The 17726-nt window shown below is 39.3% G+C and overlaps 1 pseudogene across 1 annotated transcript; it reads right to left on the bottom strand.

Annotated features, from left to right (window-relative positions):
• Positions 1 to 4491: 4491 nt before the first annotated feature.
• On the bottom strand, positions 4492 to 13640 carry LOC108167008 (uncharacterized; annotated as a pseudogene). The gene is made up of 3 exons (XR_014083908.1): positions 13292 to 13640; positions 6895 to 12357; positions 4492 to 6046 (listed from the first exon to the last, which is right to left on the bottom strand). The product of XR_014083908.1 is annotated as an uncharacterized LOC108167008 (transcript).
• Between the last annotated feature and the right edge of the window lie 4086 nt (positions 13641 to 17726).

The raw sequence follows: 17726 nt of genomic DNA, 5'->3' as shown, positions 1-17726 counted from the left end.
TAATCATTCTGATTTCCTTTCTCAGAGGGCCTCTCTGAAGAAGAGCAGTGACAGCAGCTCTTCACAGAACGCCCAGCTTTGAGCTGTTAGATAGCTGTAAAACTATCGCCGTGAAGATGTACAACTTGACCCGTTTGATCCTGGGTCAGGAACTAGATAAGCCAGTGTGAGATAGATTGTGTTGTTAGTTAGTGATAATCTTGGCGCTGTAACTGTGTGATGAAAGTGTCTTTCCCCCTCCTTTTAGAGTCACAGCGCTCTCTGTGATTAGGGATCCTAAAGACAATAAAAAGAGAGGGGCAGGCAAATGTGCTTTCAGAGCAGTAGGAGATTTGTAACTGAAAGCACATCTCTGTCTGTTCTCCTTGCGAGTATTCAGAATCTAACTTTCTCTTGTCTTTCCTGTGTTATTTGGCCTATGTTAATAGGTGTCAACTCTGACAGTCTTCCAGTTGTTTGTTATATGTTCAATTTCTTTTTTCCAGCCACTGATTGCTACTTGTCCCAACTTTTTTGGGATTTGTTGACGTCATGAAATTTAGAAAGATATTTTTCAGTTAAAATGATACATTCTCTCAGTTTAAACTTTTGATCTGCCATCTATGTTCTATTAAGAATAAAATATTAGATGTTGGCACCTCCACATCATTGCATTCAATTTTTATTCACAATTTGTTTAGTGTCCCAGCTTTTTTGGAATCTGGTTTGTATATAGGTAGTATTTATATATAGCGATAGAAAGATGGCCAGATACATAGATAGAGATGGATATAACACAGAAAAATTTGTATATAAATAAGATGATTGAGTTAAACCCGAAATGACGAGTGAGGCAGCTCTTCACTACATTTTCTACTTATTTTTGAATATAAAAGTAAAAATATCTTATTTTAAAAGGTTTTAATTTTGAAATTATATATCATATGTGTTTGATATTTTCTGGTTGTCTTCTAGAGGTGTCCCTCTGTCATCCAGAAGTGGTAGCAGTCTTTGGAAACAGAGTTTCTCAGCAATGGGCACGGCAACTTAAAGAGAAAAGATACAAAGTACTATTTTAATAGTGTTTTATTTTGAAATTACACATCAGATAGATCTAGTTGCCACTTTCAGGATCTGTTCTAGAGATGTCCCTCTGTCAGTCTGAAGTGGTAGCAGTCTTTGGAAACAGTTTCTCAGCAATTGGTGCAGCAACTTAGGGGAAAAAGATTAAAAAATGACTTTTTTGACAGGCTTTTATTTTGAAATTATACATCAGATCTATTGCAACTTTCTGACATATATATATGAGACAGAGAAGAAATTCTGTTCCCCTGTGAAAATGTGAAAATCTGATCCCCCTGTTCCCGACACAGGCAATGCCAGAGCCACTCTGGCATTGCAGCCAGAGTGGATCTCTAGAGATCCACCTCTCTGGCATTGCAGCCAAAGAAGTGGATCTGGCGTATCTGACCATATTCACGGCGCTTCTGATCGATTTCTCGGTAAAAACTACTCATATAATCATGTCAATGTTGTAACTTTCAGTTTAATTTTTAAAATAAAAATACATACATAAATAAACGAGGTCTTGTGCGGAGGTCTTTTTACGCTGTTTTGTGTTATTTTAAACGCGAAGTGAATCGATCTTTTTTTCAACTTTTGTCTCGTAAGCCTGACAAATAAAAGTCAGTCAACAAACACAGGTTTCCAACAGGTTGTGTGCATTTATAATTTTTCATTTCTGACAAAGGAGGAGGAGGGAAGCTGGCCGATACCAGTGCACAAAAATAAAGACTTCCTGCAAAGATCAGAGTGTAAACATTTTGGTAAATCCCGTTCTAATGTAAAATAGGACATTACTGAATTAAGGAAATGTCTAGTATGCTATCACACATAATATTTTTTGAGAATTTGGAAACAAGTGCTTTTTATTTCCCAAAGGTATTGGAGGAGAAGAGGAGAGAATGGATATTTCAGCTGCCTGAAATAATGTGTCCGCCCTCTCTAAAATGGAAACAAATTAATTTACCTGAAAAATCTTTTACTGAGTTCATGTCTCTTTTCATCAACAATAATTCCTGTGATTTTCATAACATTTGCTCTTTTTTGACAAAGTTAGGATGGGGGAACAAAATATTTTAACCGCCTGGTAAAATCTGTTCTCCCTCTCCAAAATGGAAACAAATTAATTTACCTGCAAAGTCTTTTACTGTGATCATTCCCCTTGTGATCAATAAGAAATCTTGTGATTTTCATAACATTTGCTCTTTTTTTAACAAAGTTAGGACGGGGGAACAAAATATTTTAAGCGCCTGATAAAATCTGTTCCCCCCTCTCTAAAATGTAAAAAAATAATTTACCTGCAAAGTCTTTTACTGTGTTTTTAAAATATTTGCACTTCATTGTGTGATTTAAACTATCTTTCCATAGCTACCTTATATTAATGAAATATTTGGCTTAACATAAAGCAAAAAGTGATAAACCTGCCCAACACCGAGCGGGCATGGACATTTGCATAATTGATTGAAGGAATAGTGTCCCGTGATTTTTGACTTTCCAGAAAACACCGTATGTCTTTATATTGTAATGTACTTTGTTAGATGCTATATCAGAAAAAAATATTACTAAATTTGTTGATAAATATTTAAACATAAAATACATTTAATAAAGATTGTCAAACAAACAGTCATATTTATTTAAACCATTTTGGACTTCAAACTTTATATGGAAAAATAAAGAATTAATAGAATTCATTTATTTATTCCAATGTTACGGGGAAAACGGATCATTACAGACATTTAAAATAAACGGCTTACCCGCTTTAACACTTTAAAATAAAGAGCAAATATTATGAAAATCACAGGAATTATTGTTGATGATAAGAGGAATTAACACATTAAAAGACTTTTCAGGTAAATTAATTTGTTTCCATTTTAAAGAGGGGGAACAGATTTTATCAGGTGCTTAAGATATTTTGTTCCCCCATGCTAACTTTGGCAAAAAAAGAGCAAATGTTTTCAAACTTGCAGGATTTCTTATTGATGATAAAGGCAATTAACACAGTAAAATACTTTGCAGGTAAATTAATTTGTTTCCATTTTAGAGAGGGGGAACAGATTTTATCAGTCGCTTAAGATATTTTGTTCCCCCATGCTAACTTTGGCAAAAAAAGAGCAAATGTTATGAAAATCACATGAATTATTATTGATGATAAAAGGAATGAACATAGTAAAATACTTTTCAGGTAAATTATTTTGTTTCCAATTTAATGGGGGGAACAGATTTTATCAGGCGCTTAAAATATTTTGTTCCCCCATGCTAACTTTGGCAAAAAAAGCAAATGTTTTCAAACTTGCAGGATTTCTTATTAATGATAAGGGGAATTAACACAGTAAAAGACTTTTCAGGTAAATTATTTTGTTTCTATTTTTGAGTGGGGGAACAGATTTTATCAGGCGCTTAAGATATTTTGTTCCCCCATGCTAACTTTGGCAAAAAAAGAGCAAATGTTATGAAAATCACAGGAATTATTGTTGATGATAAGAGGAATTAACACAGTAAAAGACTTTTCAGGTAAATTAATTTGTTTCCATTTTAGAGAGGGGGAACAGATTTTATCAGGCGCTTAAGATATTTTGTTCCCCCATCCTAACTTTGCCAAAAAAAGAGCAAATGTTTTCAAACTTGCAGGATTTTTTATTGATGATAAGGGGAATTAACACAGTAAAATACTTTGCAGGTAAATTAATTGGTTTCCATTTTAGAGGGGGAACAGATTTTATCAGGCGCTTAAGATATTTTGTTCCCCCATGCTAACTTTGGCAAAAAAAGAGCAAATGTTATGAAAATCACAGGAATTATCGTTGATGATAAGAGGAATGAACACGGTAAAAGACTTTTCAGGTAAATTAATTTGTTTCCATTTTAGAGAGGGGGAACAGATTTTATCAGGCGCTTAAGATATTTTATTCCCCCATCCTAACTTTGGCAAAAAAAGAGCAAATGTTTTCAAACTTTCAGGATTTCTTATTGATCATAAGGGGAATAAACACAGCAAAAGACTTGCAGGTAAATTAATTTGTTTCCATTTTATAGAGGGCGAACACATTATTTCAGGCAGCTGAAATATCCATCCTCTCCTCTTCTCCTCCAATATCTTTGTGAAATAAAAAGCACCCGTTTCCAAATTCTCAAAAAATATTATGTGTGATACCATACTAGACATTTCCTTAATCCAGTAATGTCATATTTTACATTAGAACGGGATTTACCAAAACGTTTACACTCTGATCTTTTCAGGAAGTCTTTATTTTTTTGCCCTGCTATCGGCCAGCTTCCCTCCTCGTTTGTCAGAAATGAAAAATTATAAATGCACACAACGTGTTGGAAACCTGTGTTTGTTGACTGACTTTTATTTGTCAGGCTTACGAGACAAAAGCTGAAAAAAGATCGATTCACTTCGCGTTTAAAATAACACAAAACAGCGTAAAAAGACCTCCACACAAGACCTCGTTTATTTATGTATGTATTTTTATTTTGATAGCTGCCGATTAAACTGAAAGTTACAACAGTGACATGATTATATGAGTAGTTTTACCGAGAAATCGATCAGAAGCGCCGTGAATATGGTCAGATCCGCCTTCTCTGGCTGCAATGCGCGCTCCCGACACAGGGGGAACAGATTTTCACAGGGGAACAGAATTTCGCACAAGACGGGCTAGCTTTACCGCGGTACAATTTGGAGGAGTTAAAGAAAATAATCAAAGGAGGAGAAATTAAAGGCATCAAACGACTACAGGTTTTTAGGAATGGGGAGAAAATGGACAGTACATCTGTACTACTGAATTTTAAAGATAAAATTCTGCCTGATAAAGTGATGATTGGCTACATCTCTTTCATACTTTTGATAGAAAACCGCAAATGGCGGAAAGGAGAAAATTCTACGGGGTTTCTTTCCCACAGTCCATAAAGCGACTCCAACCGTTGTCCAGGAAATAGACGGCACCGCCGCAGATACAGGATTGCTGAAGCTCAGGTCACGGCACCAATGTAACCAATGCTTCACTCCATTGTACCAGGCCGGCCCAAGGAACCCCTCGACTCTGCGTTGTGTAGTTTTTTTTTAATGAAGACGAGGAGTTTCTGGGTGATCTGCAGTTTATTTCCTGAATGAGAACATATCGGGTTCGAATCAGTGCAACGGCTCTGCTTCAATCAGCACACTCGTGCAGCTTTCACAGACTGGCCCTAATTACAGTACAAATCATGTTTTAAAGATCATACAATGAAGAATACAATAATAAATGATGTTTCTGAATGAGAACCCAGATAGCACAGAATGATTGAAACATTGAAAGTGGTTGGTGACTTGAATGTTGAATCAACGTTAGGGTTTCAACCATAACTGACATATCAATGTTGATTCAACCATCATCTGAACGTGGATCTAGACACATTTCTGTTGATTTTACATGGAAATAGTTAGGAATCAACATTGATTCAACCTTCATCTGAATGTGGATCTGCACACATTTCTGTTGATTTTACATTGAATTAGTTAGGAATGAACATTGATTCAACCTTCCTGAATGTGGATCTGCTTGCAGATTTGTGTTGATTTCATATTGAATGAAAGCTAAGGATTTATGTGCATTTTTAGGTCTGATAGGTCTGCATCATAACATATCACTAAGTTTTTTCACTGGTGTTAAACACCATTATTGGCAGATCATGGGTAAACTGTACAAAAGTTTAAAAATGACAACATAGGTTTGATATAACATTTTATTTAAGAAACGGGACAGATCTTTAAACATATTTGACTCCTTTTTGACTGTCAGGATAACAGTCTATTGTCCACAGAAGAACAGAGTCCACGAGTTTAAGCTTTGTACTGTATGAACCAGGGAAACGGTACAAGTTGTGGTAACCCCAGTTAGACTCTGGTTGGCGTTACTTTGATTTCTTGCGATGTCTTCCTCTCATTCTGGCGTGTAATGAAGCCACTTCTTGACAGTTTTACTGCAGTCCTCAAGAGTCAGCTTTTGGTCAAACTGCAGAGCAACGGCTGAAAAACACAAAAAGTGAGGAAGGTGCTGGTTAGAAATATGATAAACATTTGAAAAGTTCTGAAAGTCATTGAAAGATTAAACGGTGTACTGGTTACAGGTCTGAGAACAAATACAAGCCATATAGTTCCCCATGTACACTCACTGTTAATATCTTAAAATTCTTCTTAATGTTTATGTATACAACTACATTTACCTATGAAGCTGCAGTCTAGTGTAGGATTTATGATGCTGCACTCATGTTAAAATGAGGGAATCAATATTTAAAATAAAGGCTGTTTATCAGAAAACCTAAAGATAAAACTCAGGGAGGATCAGGGTTTATTTAACACACCAGAGACAGTTAATAGAGCAAAAGGTGATTTATACTGTAGTTGGAAAAATTTATAATTTATACAGAATAAACTTCCATCAAATAGCTGGTTTAATCTTCAATCAACTACAAATATTTCCAAATAAGTTTATTAAATTCATTACAAAATGTCCATATGCTGATAAAGATCCCACACCAGTAATAATAGACCAGTTCAGTTGAACCAGTTACCAATCCAAGAAACAACAGACTGAATCAGTCATTAGCAGGTTTAGTTCAGTGTTTCACCTCCCTTGCATGTTTTAAGTCAGGGGTGTCCAAAGTCGGTCCTTGAGGGCCGGCATCCTGCACATTTTAGATCTCTCCCTGCTGGTAGTAACCTTTTCAGCTTGTCAATGTTCCTCTTAGGCCTCCAACAAGCCATCATATGATCCAGGTGAGTTAAACCAGGGAGAGAACTAAAACATGCAGGATGCCGGTCCTCAAGGACCGACTTTGGACACCCCTGTTTTAAGTGTTTCCCTTCTGTCTCACCTGGATTTAATCTGTGGATGATTAACAACCTTCTGCACTTCTTGATGGCTGATTAACCTTCTCCACTTCTTGACGGCTGCAGACTGTCATGCAATCATCTAACTCAGTTGTTCTGGAACAGAGACACATCTAAACACGTCCCTAAGCACATCATAATAAAAAATGAAAAACAAGTGATTACTATCGCAACAATTTAAAACCTGCCTGGAGCAGCCAGCCTTACACTTCCTTGTCCACCACATGCTCTCCCAGACCAAACAATAGGCCCCGCCCTATTTTAAAAACTCAAATCTCACAAAATCTCGCAGGATTTTATACTTCGGCCTGGAGCAGTGGGCAGGATGAAAATAATACAAAATGAGACATGACCTCAATTATTAAAAATATTTGTTTTGCCCCAAAATAACCAGGATTACTATGGGCACAAAACAATGCCCTTATTTTTCAATAAACACATTTAAGATCAACGTAATATTGAAAAACTTACCATAAAACTGCTCAGAGGAGAATTCAATTCAGAAGCTGGTTGCAAACAAACCAGTAGCAAAATGGCTGTTTGGTTGGGACAAACCACTAGTGTAAAAAGGGGGAGTCGGACTGTACAACTCCTAGTAGAGACTTGTAGATGTTTTTGTGTCAACACATTCTTCACAGTCAGTAATAATATTTACAGACAAGTAAGAAAATGTACATAAAGGAATCACAACCCACTGTTCTCAACATGTAGTGCGTAATTTGAAATATGATTAACCCCCACTTAGTAAAAAAATGTTCTGACCCAGGGCTCAAGGATGGGGGGGAGGGAAGAAAGGATGAGAGGGGGTAAAGAGGGGAAGGCTGGGAGGAGCAGGTGGGTGTGGGGAGCTTTGGGAGGGAGTAGGGGGAGATGAGAAGGTGATGAGGGGTGCAACAAACTGCACAGATTGCACACATGGAGGCCTTCGGGGTGGGCAATCCTGGTAATCAAGGGCCGGTGTCTTGCAACTCTTAGATGTCTCCCTGGCAGAACACACCTGGATCCAATAGCTGAATCACCTCCTCAGTGCAGTCAGGTTCTCCAGAGTCCTGCTAACGACCTTATTATTTGACTCAGGTGTGTTGAAGTAGAAACACATCTAAAAGTTGCATAAGACCCTCGAGGCCTGGAGTTGTCCACCCCTGCCCCAGTCCTTGACGCAGGTGTTGTAGGTTCGATTCCTGGCCTTGGCAACCTTTGCTGCATGTCTTCCCCCTTTCTTGTCAATTAATTATCAAATAAAGGCCACTAGAGCCAAAAAAATCTTTACCAAAATAAAATGTGAAAATTTAAAACCCTCACCTAAAATTAAAATTGTTTCACCCGGAGCCCAAGGAGGAGGGGAGGAGAGTGGAAAGGGGGAGGAGATTGAGGGGTAGATGGGCCCAGGTGAGGGGTGGGTGGTGGGGGGAAAGGGGTGTTAAAAACAGTTTCCATTGATTGAACATTTAGATCACGAGTTCTTCCCCAAACCTTGTCCTCAAGGCAAACTGACCTGCGTGTTTTCATTTCAGCAAAACCCCGCTAATCAGACATAATTTAAAATCATGTGTGCCGAATTAGGGAAATGCCTAAAACTTGCAGGGCTTGGAGGACCAGTGCTGAAACACACTGGATTCACTTTGACATTACTTGAAATAATTCAGTTTGATACCACATTTGTATCCCTCTTCTGACACAATGACTCAAGCTAACCAGGGACAGATTCCCTGGTAAGCCACTGTGGCTCTGTGGTTAGAGCAGTTGCCTTGTGGTTGGAAGGTTGACGGTTCAATTCCAGCTCCCTCCTGCGAGGGACAAATTTGAGTTGGATGATTGATTATAATATATTGAATTGGTTAAACTTAATAACTTAAGTTGGATAAACTTAATTGAATTGCTTGTTACCTACAGAAGCAATTCAATTAAGTTGGTTCAACTATTTTCTTTTTAAGAGTGTGTTTTATAGTTGATCCACCGTCATTTGTCGACTTCAACCAAAAATCAACAATCCTAACTATTTTTCAACGTGATTGATTTAACTGGGACACTCAAACCCCTCCACCACAATAAGGTGTCAGCCTATGAAAGGGATGTGTATGTGTGTGCATGTTTGTATATGTATATGTGTGTATGCATTTATGTATGTATATGTGTGTATGTATATTAAGTAACTTATGTATTAAGAGTAAGAGAGAGATTAAAAAAAAAAGAGTTGTATTATTTTTTTTTTTTTCCATAAGGAAACGTGGTGGTCAGTTCTTTCATTCTCTACTGGCCTTTATTTAACACTAATTGAACAGGAGATTTGGAGGAGAGACATGCAGAATATTGGGCAAGACTTGGAATTGAACCCAGGATAACAGAGTTGGTCTACAGCCTAGATGTTTTGCATCCTGTCATTCTTCTCTTTCATACCAGTAGCTAACACATAAGGTCAACAACACATAGGCTCATACTCATAGCAATGTATTCATTTAAGAACTGATTTTCCTCCACTAACAGCAATAATTTCTTATTAAGTTCCCCGTTTTTGTACTTTCACAGATTGTTCTTTTTTTTACCTTTTCTACTCAGTTTTTCATGTTAAATTGCACTTTTTTGTTAAATTTGTTAGGCTATCTTGAATAAATTTTCTAAATAAAGACTAACAGAAAGATCACGCAGTTCCTTTCAATTTTGATAAAACCTGTTTTTTCTTATAACAAACAAACCAGATAGAACAAGTTTTTCCTTCTTCAGGGTCCGGAGTATTAAACTATTATTACAATTATCATCCAATATTATGTACAGATGTAATTCTAACCTTAATTTAACACCTGGGACCCTGAAGAAGTAAAAACTTGTTAAATCAGCTTTTTTATGTTTGGTATAAAGAAACAATAACACAGGATTTATCAAAGAAAAAAAAAAGATAAATGGACTGAACTTACGTAGTGCCTTGCTAATCATTTTGACCACTCACAGCACTTCACACTAAAGTCACATTCACCCACACACACATTTACACCGATAAGCAGATCAGTAGGCAACCAGGGGCTAAGAGCCCAGGGGGGCCTGGACATGTGGCAGGAGGAAGCTGAAATTGAACTACAAACTTATAATCACAAGACGACCACTCTATCCACAGCCGCAGTCCCCCTGAAAAAACAACAAAAAAGCCACTGCATGATCTTTTTGTCAACCTTTTTGTAAATTCCAGATTTAAACACAATGAGCTACATTTCACCACAAAAAAGTGCAAATGCAACATAAAAAGTGAGTAGAGAAGGTAAAATAAAGGACAAACCATAAAACTACAAGAACAGTGAGAAAATAAACAGAAATCATTACAATTACAAGAAGAATTGCAATTCTTAAATTAATAGGTTGCTATAAATATTGAGCTATGTGTGGTTGAGAATCTGCACCACCTACCACTGAAACAGGGCTGATGTAGAGGAAGCAGCCACAGTGGGGTGAGGAATAGTCTTAGATGTAGTGCTGATGCTACATGACTCTTAGGTGATCTTAAACCAATTCTTGCAGTTTCTTAAACTCTTTTGGGGGGCAATTTACATTGACCAAATGACCTAACCTACATGTTTTAGGGTATGTGGGGGGAAACCAGAGTACCTGGAGAAAACCCACGCAGGCACGGGGAGAACATGCAAACTCCACACAGCAAAGACGTGACACATCCTTTCTGTGCAACTGCAGTGCTAGCCACTGTATCTCCATGCTGCCCACTTTTTTTTTCTATTTCAAATTCATCTGAAAGTTTTTTGAATTGGATTAGGAGGGAATCCTTTTTTCAGTTGGTTAAGGGGAGGAAAAAAACTGGCCTTTCTAAATCTCCTCATGATGGAGTGTCGCATGGCAGGATGGTTAAAGCTAGATGTTCTTGATGTTAGTTCACTCTTTTCTTTTTTTTTTCAATTTCTTCAAACACATGAAGTTTTGCATTCTTTTCCAAATCGAAAGCTTTGGTTTTTTCCTTTTACCATCTTGCATGTTGTCCAAATTCTCCGGGATGGATCCTGCAGCGAAGTCTATCATTTCTATGGATTCTTCGGAGAAATCCTCCGAAGAAAGGTTAAAGCTAGATGTTCTTGATGTTAGTTCACTCTTTTCTTTCTTTTTTCGATTTCTTCAAACACATGAAGTTTTGCATTCTTTTCCAAATCGAAAGCTTTGGTTTTTTCCTTTTACCATCTTGCATGTTGTCCAAATTCTCCGGGATGGTTCCTGCAGCCAAGTCTATCATTTCTATGGATTCTTCGGAGAAATCCTCCTCAGAAGCCAACCTGACTTCAACATGGTCAGGTTGGCTCTCTTTCTCCTCCTCTTGAAAATCTGTGAACTCTTGTGATGTTTTTTGTTCGAGATCTTCCTTCTCACCTGTCAGAGAGCTGGCCAGCTCTAGATCCTCATCTACTCTTTCCAAATTAATATTTCTCTCCCAACTTACTTGCTGATATTTTCTACTTCTTGTTTCAGTTCTGCAACATCGGTTTCATAACTACAATGCAGCACCTGGTACAAATCCTTTATCTTCTCTAACTCAGTCTGTGCATCTCTTTCCTTCTCTAGCAGGATTTGTATCTCTTTTTCTGTGTTTTCTCGGAGGGTGGTATTTATGGCTTTCATGTTGTCCTCCAAGTGCGCTTTTGTTTCCACTTGGGATTTAAGACCAGAAACATCTCTTTCATACTTCTGATCGAGTTCTTCGTGTGAACGTTTCACCTGGTCCAACTCCGCCTGTAAATTGTTTTCGCTGCTTTGCAAAAACGTGATCTCTTTTGTCATTGTTTCATAGATAAAGTCTCAATCTTCTATCAGTTTGTTGATTTGCTCCAGGTCTTTCTTTGCTCTATCTGAGCTGGCTTGTCTTTCACGCTCTAGCTCTTTCTCATATGTCTCCACTTGGGCTTTAAGACCAGAAACATCTGTATCATACTTCTGATCGAGATCTTCGTATGAACGTCATACCTGGTCCAATTCCGCCTGCAAACTGTTTTTGCTGCTTTGCAGAAACGTGAACTCTTTTGTCATTGATTCATATTGATCTTCTCTCAGTTTGTTGATTTGCTCCAGGTCTTTCTTTGCTCTATCTAAGCTGGCTTCTCTTTCATGCTCTAGCTCTTCCTCATATGTTTCCACTTGGGCTTTAAGACCAGAAACATCTGTTTCATACTTCTGAACGAGTTCTTCATATGAACGTTTCACCTGGTCCTACTCCACCTGCAAATTGTTTTTGCTGATTTTCAGAAACATGAACTCTTTTGTCATTGATTTAAAGATAAAGTCTCGATCTTCTCTCAGTTTGTCGATTTCCTCCAGGTCTTTCATTGCTCTATCTGAGCTGGCTTCTCTTTCACGCTCTAGCTCTTTCTCGTGTGCTTCCACTTGGGCTTTAAGACCAGAAACATCTCTTTCATACTTTTGATTGAGTGACTGAAAAAGCTTTGCGTATGTCTGCACTAGTCAGCGATATAGGAATGAAAAATATGCAGAATCCTGTTCTATATATATGTGACAGCTCTGTCTTTATCCGTCCGTCCTGTTATGCACACTCGGAGGCCGGTTGGTTGGTTTTTAGGTGATTTATAGCAATCTGTAATCAGTGGTTGATAAAACACATATGGCGCAGTGAGCCTCTCTACCGGTCAACGTATGGCGCAATGTAACAAAGATTCCAGTCACCCTCCTGAACAAACTTCCAACACCATTTAGAAGAGAACCGGATTTGTTGACTTACCACAACAGAGCGCTGAACCAACTGTGTGGAATTTTTGATTTCTCATCCAATTTATAGGTAACCAGTAGGGGGCGCCAAAAACCACCAATTACAGGATAATTGTGAAACATATTTTAGCAGGAATTTCATCTGTATATCTAATACCCGTTACATACACCCCCCCTGAAATTCTGCTAAATATCAAAAGTAATGCCTCAGACCAAACAAAAGGAAAAACAAAAAAATTGGGTGTACTAAGGAGAAAGCAAAAAAAAATGTAACACTAGGAACAAAACTGGGTATACTTGGCAGTGCAAACACTCTCTCAAAAGGATGTAAAGAAAGGAGGCGATCAAACTCCTGACTAAAAACAGACTCAAAGGTGCCCATTACACCTTTGAAATGTAAACACTGTTCTTGTTGTTCTAAAAGTACTACTCAAGCACTTCTATGGTTAACACTGTTCTAACTCTGCTACTTAACTGAAAGTGCACTTGATAAAAACTGAATCAGGGAATTAACGGACACAGCAGATAAAGCAGTCTCATCTACTGTTTGGTTATTCATCTCACAAATAAGACATCTGGGGGGCTTAATGGAACTACGGTCCCTAAGAATACGGCGGTCAAGTTGTGAGGAAACAATCTGAGGTAAGTCTAGAATGGCAGAGTCTGAACAGTCACCGTCTACAGTAGCTATCACAGGGGTGTCAACGTCTCGAGGATTGTCAACCGGGAGGGGGGAGTCCGTGAGGAGTTCGTCAGAACAGGGCACGTCTGGATGGACAGAGTTGGTCGTGACCATGTCTGGGGATAGAATGTCTGGACAATGTTTTGAATCTTCTACATCATCGACTGTTGAGTGGCCAATATTGTGGATGGGAATCGGGTGATTGGCTGGGCTGGATGCGACGACTGTGAGAGATTGGGCGGCACAGGATCTCTGGTCAAATGAGTCGTCATCATCTGAATGGGTTCCATCATCGCCAGACTGCATCAGCCAGTTGACCGTGCGGACATCACTTTCTTCCATCACATCAGGTACATCTGGACATAGACCACTTCCATGCGTAGCAGCAGCACTGTCAGATTCATGGTCCTCAGCACTCTCACAGGGCAAGAAGCTAACAGAGAGTAGCAGGTTTCTGTGGACAACTCTCTCTCTGCCCGTTAGGACATCCTTAACTCTGTAGACATTGATATCAGGCTTGACTGATATGACCTCATAAGGGGTAGATTCCCACTTGTCTGCAACCTCGTGTTTCCCCTGTACTCCTCTGTTGGCAATCAGTACTCTGTCTCCAATGACAAGAGGTGATCCCTTGATCTTGGGGTTGTATAGCTTGGCATGGTGAGTCTGTTCTTCTGCACAATCTGAGCAGCCTCATGTAGATTTTTCTTTAGGTCAGAGACAAAGTCTGAATAGCTGACAACAGTATCATTGGTGAGGGCATGTTGAAACATCACGTCAACAGGTAGACGAGGGATCCTTCCAAACACCAGGTAGAATGGTGCGAACCCTGTTGTCTCATGCTCTGTGCAGTTATAGCAGAAGGTTAGTAGCTGTAGCATTTGTGGTCACTTTGTTTTTGGCTGCGGGGGAAGGGATCTGATCATGTCTCCCAGAGTCCTGTTGAATCTCTCTGCGACACCATTCCCCATGGGGTGATAAGGGGTTGTATGTGATTTCTCTATTCCGGCCATCTCTAGAAGCTCTTTGATTAGCTTGCTCTCAAAGTTGGCCCCTTCAGAATGTATACGTCGATGAAACCCATAAATGAGAAAGAAGTTGTTCTAGAGATGACGAACAACTTCCTTGGCAGTCTGATTCTTGCAGGGGAAGGTGTGTGCCATCTTGGAGAAATGATCAGTAACAACTATAACATCTACAGACTTGTTCCCTTGCTCAGCAGTCCAAAAGTCTATGCAGACTAATTCCATAGGCTCTGTAGTGACTATATTTTGGAGTGGTGCACGACTGTGTGGTTCAGGTGTCTTCCCTACAATGCAGCGCTGACATGACCGAACATAGTTCATGACATCATGACTCCTGCCACTCCAGAAAAACCTTTGCCTCACCAGAGACAAGGTACGGTGCTGGCCTTGGTGACCTGCTGCGTCATGGAGACCATGAAGAACTTTCTGTTTCATTGAGTCAGGTACTATGAACTGGAGGATTTTCTTGTTTATGTGAGGATCTTTCTTTGCCTTGTACAGCATGCGATTCCGTATGGTGAGTCTGGTCCGGTGTTTCAACAGCTTGATCACGCTCCGTGATTCATTAGCCCTTTCACGTTTGGTAGGTCTTCTATGTCTCCGTACGAAGTACATGGCTCTGCTGATTGTGTTGTCAGCCTCCTGCCAATTGACAAGCTGACTCTGTGGAAATGCATTGAGGATGAGGATGAACATTGAGGATGGCAGCAACTTCCTCTGCTGAGACTGAGCCTTTTGTGTTTGGTGGAACTGTGTCTTGAATCCTGGTCTGTGAAAAGTGCTATAGAAATAAAGCTTACTTACTTACTTACTTACTTGAAATGGCTCATTTGGTATCTCACCACCATCGTCTACAATAGCTTGACAGTTGTTGGACACTCTGATGACATCCTGCATGAGTCTGTCATTCACACTGTTGACCTGATCCAACAACAAGGTATATGGCTCATTTACGAGGCGATGACCCACACGCCTGGACAAATGGCTCACGACTCAAGGCGTCTTGTCTTGCAGCTCTGTAGCTCCCTTCTCTTCGTCCCACGATCTTTCTGGTCCGTTGAGATGTAGACAAGCTGGTCTCATGGAAGGAACACACCAGTTCTTCCTCTTTGCCTTTGTTCTTTGCATTTGTCTTTATCTTTGTCTTTGCATTTGTCTGTAATCATCCCAGAAATTTTATTCCACTGGAGTTTCATGTTATCCACGGCAGCGCAAACAGAAGAGAATGAACCTGTTCCTCTCGTTTGGTTTTTCAGGCTCTTGAGGTCAAGTAGCTCTTCAGCAACGTTCATTTCGTTGTCCACTCCTCTCAAAAAAATAAGCAACTGAGCAGTGTCAGAGACGTCTTCCTCACAAGCTAGCAAAAAAAAAGTCAAACTCCTGTAGCCACTACTTAGTTTAATTAGCAATAAACTCAGCGGTAAAGTTACTTTTGTTCTAGGATCACACAGGAGGATAAGCAAATAAATTCAACAACTCCAGTTTATTTTTCTTTCCCCACAAAAGAATAATAATTCAGATAACACCAATTACCTTCATGAAGATTAATAAAACTTAAATTGTCCACCCTTAGAAAAAAACAAAATATTCCGAAAAATAAGGGTAGGTTTCTTAAGTTATAGCTTAAGGAAGCTCATTTCAGCAACCGCTTCTTTTCCAAGAGAAAAAAATTACATTTCCCAGTTAGTCAGTCAATATATAGTTCAGTCAGTCAATTCAGTCAATGTGCACATAGTCAGTTTTTTGGGAAAAAATGTTCCTGAACAAATAGTTTGTGGAATTAAAAAAACTAATTCGAGGTATTGGGGGCCCCTTTTTGTTCAAAAAGCTTATCTGTTGTCCAAGCAAAATGTCCAGCTCCAGCTGGACAGTCACAAAGATGGCGGCGGGGCCCTCCTGCTTCTGGAACTCCACGTTCAGATGTCGGCCATTAAAAAAACCAACCTGCATGCAAAGTGTTAACAGATCATGCAGGTATATGGAAATCAGCGAGATTCTTTCAATTACTTCTCATTAAAAAACAAATTAGCGTTTCAAATAAACCAAAAAAACGCTCAGTAATAAAGAACTTACTTAATAACATCACTTCACCATAAAACAGTCTCATTTCACAGAACTATGCTACTTACAGAGTGACACAATATACTCCGGTTGGTTTTTTTTCTTGTTCAGAAAAACTGAGCAACATTAGCTCCGGCTAGGTAGCCATTCTGCATAAATAAGCAGCTGAAAATAAAACGACAGACTCACCGGAGAAATCCTGGAACAGAATGTACATAATCCAGTTCAAAATTACAGATTTCTTTCGTATAACAGCAGCAGTAGTGACTAGTGACTTCTCTATTTCTGCTGAAACATGCTTAGTCTGCATAGTCTGCCATTTCTCCTTCTTCTCCCTTATGCCTTACTCTTCTTCTTTTCCGACACAGGAGAAATTTGGGTCTAGTGCCCTCTACAGGACATCCTAAGAACTAATAAGACAACACATTAAACATACCGACAGACCAGCGTAGTTTATGGGGGTTACACTCCTTTCCTTTGGCTCCCAATTATCTTTAGATCTCTGATGACACTTCTTCAACCCTGCGTGCCACAGGGTTACATTGCAAGCAGACGTTGGCAAACTCTTGCTGCTTCTCAGGACAGATTTTTTTCACCATAGTCATCACGCAGTCATTGTTAAATTCACCCTCGTTGAAATGTTTGCAATGCTTTGCGAACAGCGCGGCTACCTCGTAACTAGCCTTTGTAGCTTCTCGTTTGACTCTCGGGCTCTTGCAAAATGTCGCTGCTGTGAGATTAAACTAGCTTCAAGTTGCCTCAGTTTCTCTCTGCGTTCCTTCCCTGTGATCTTGTCGTATGTCAGCATGTCTCGTTTGGTAATGTCGCTTCACATTGAACTCTTTAAAAACAGCCACAGTCTCTTTACAAATGAAGCAGGCACAGTTGTTGCGTATGTCAGTGAAGAAATAATCTAATTTCCACCCATCCTTGAACCGTCGGCCCTCGCAGTCAATTTTCCTTTTTTTGATAGTCGCCATTTTAGAAAATTGAGGGGAAAGAGTCACAAGGGCTGCTGCCCTCTAGTGGGTAAATGAGGATCAGCATTTAGTGTGTAATCTACGCCATATGAAGGTAACAGTACTGATGCCCGATATATTAATTCTACGTGCGGATCAGACGTTATTGATTTGATGACAGAGGCTGCGCGCCGGATGAAATTTGACCACGGGCCGCATTTGGCCCCCGGGCCGGACTTTGGACATGCCTGAGTTAGGGGAAAGTAAAGATTCTGAGCGCACTTATGTCCTTCAGAAAATTTTCATGTTTGTAAGTATTTATGTGTTTTAAAGACACTTGAACTTGTGTTGTTTTTTCTTTGGCGGGTGGTCTGTTTCATCCT

This window comes from Poecilia reticulata, chromosome 16 (assembly GCF_904066995.2).
Source record: "Poecilia reticulata chromosome 16, P_reticulata-male-v2, whole genome shotgun sequence".
Classification (NCBI taxonomy): Eukaryota; Metazoa; Chordata; class Actinopteri; order Cyprinodontiformes; family Poeciliidae; genus Poecilia; species Poecilia reticulata.
Note: the sequence above shows the minus strand (reverse complement) of the source record. Positions and strands in the feature narration are given on the sequence as shown.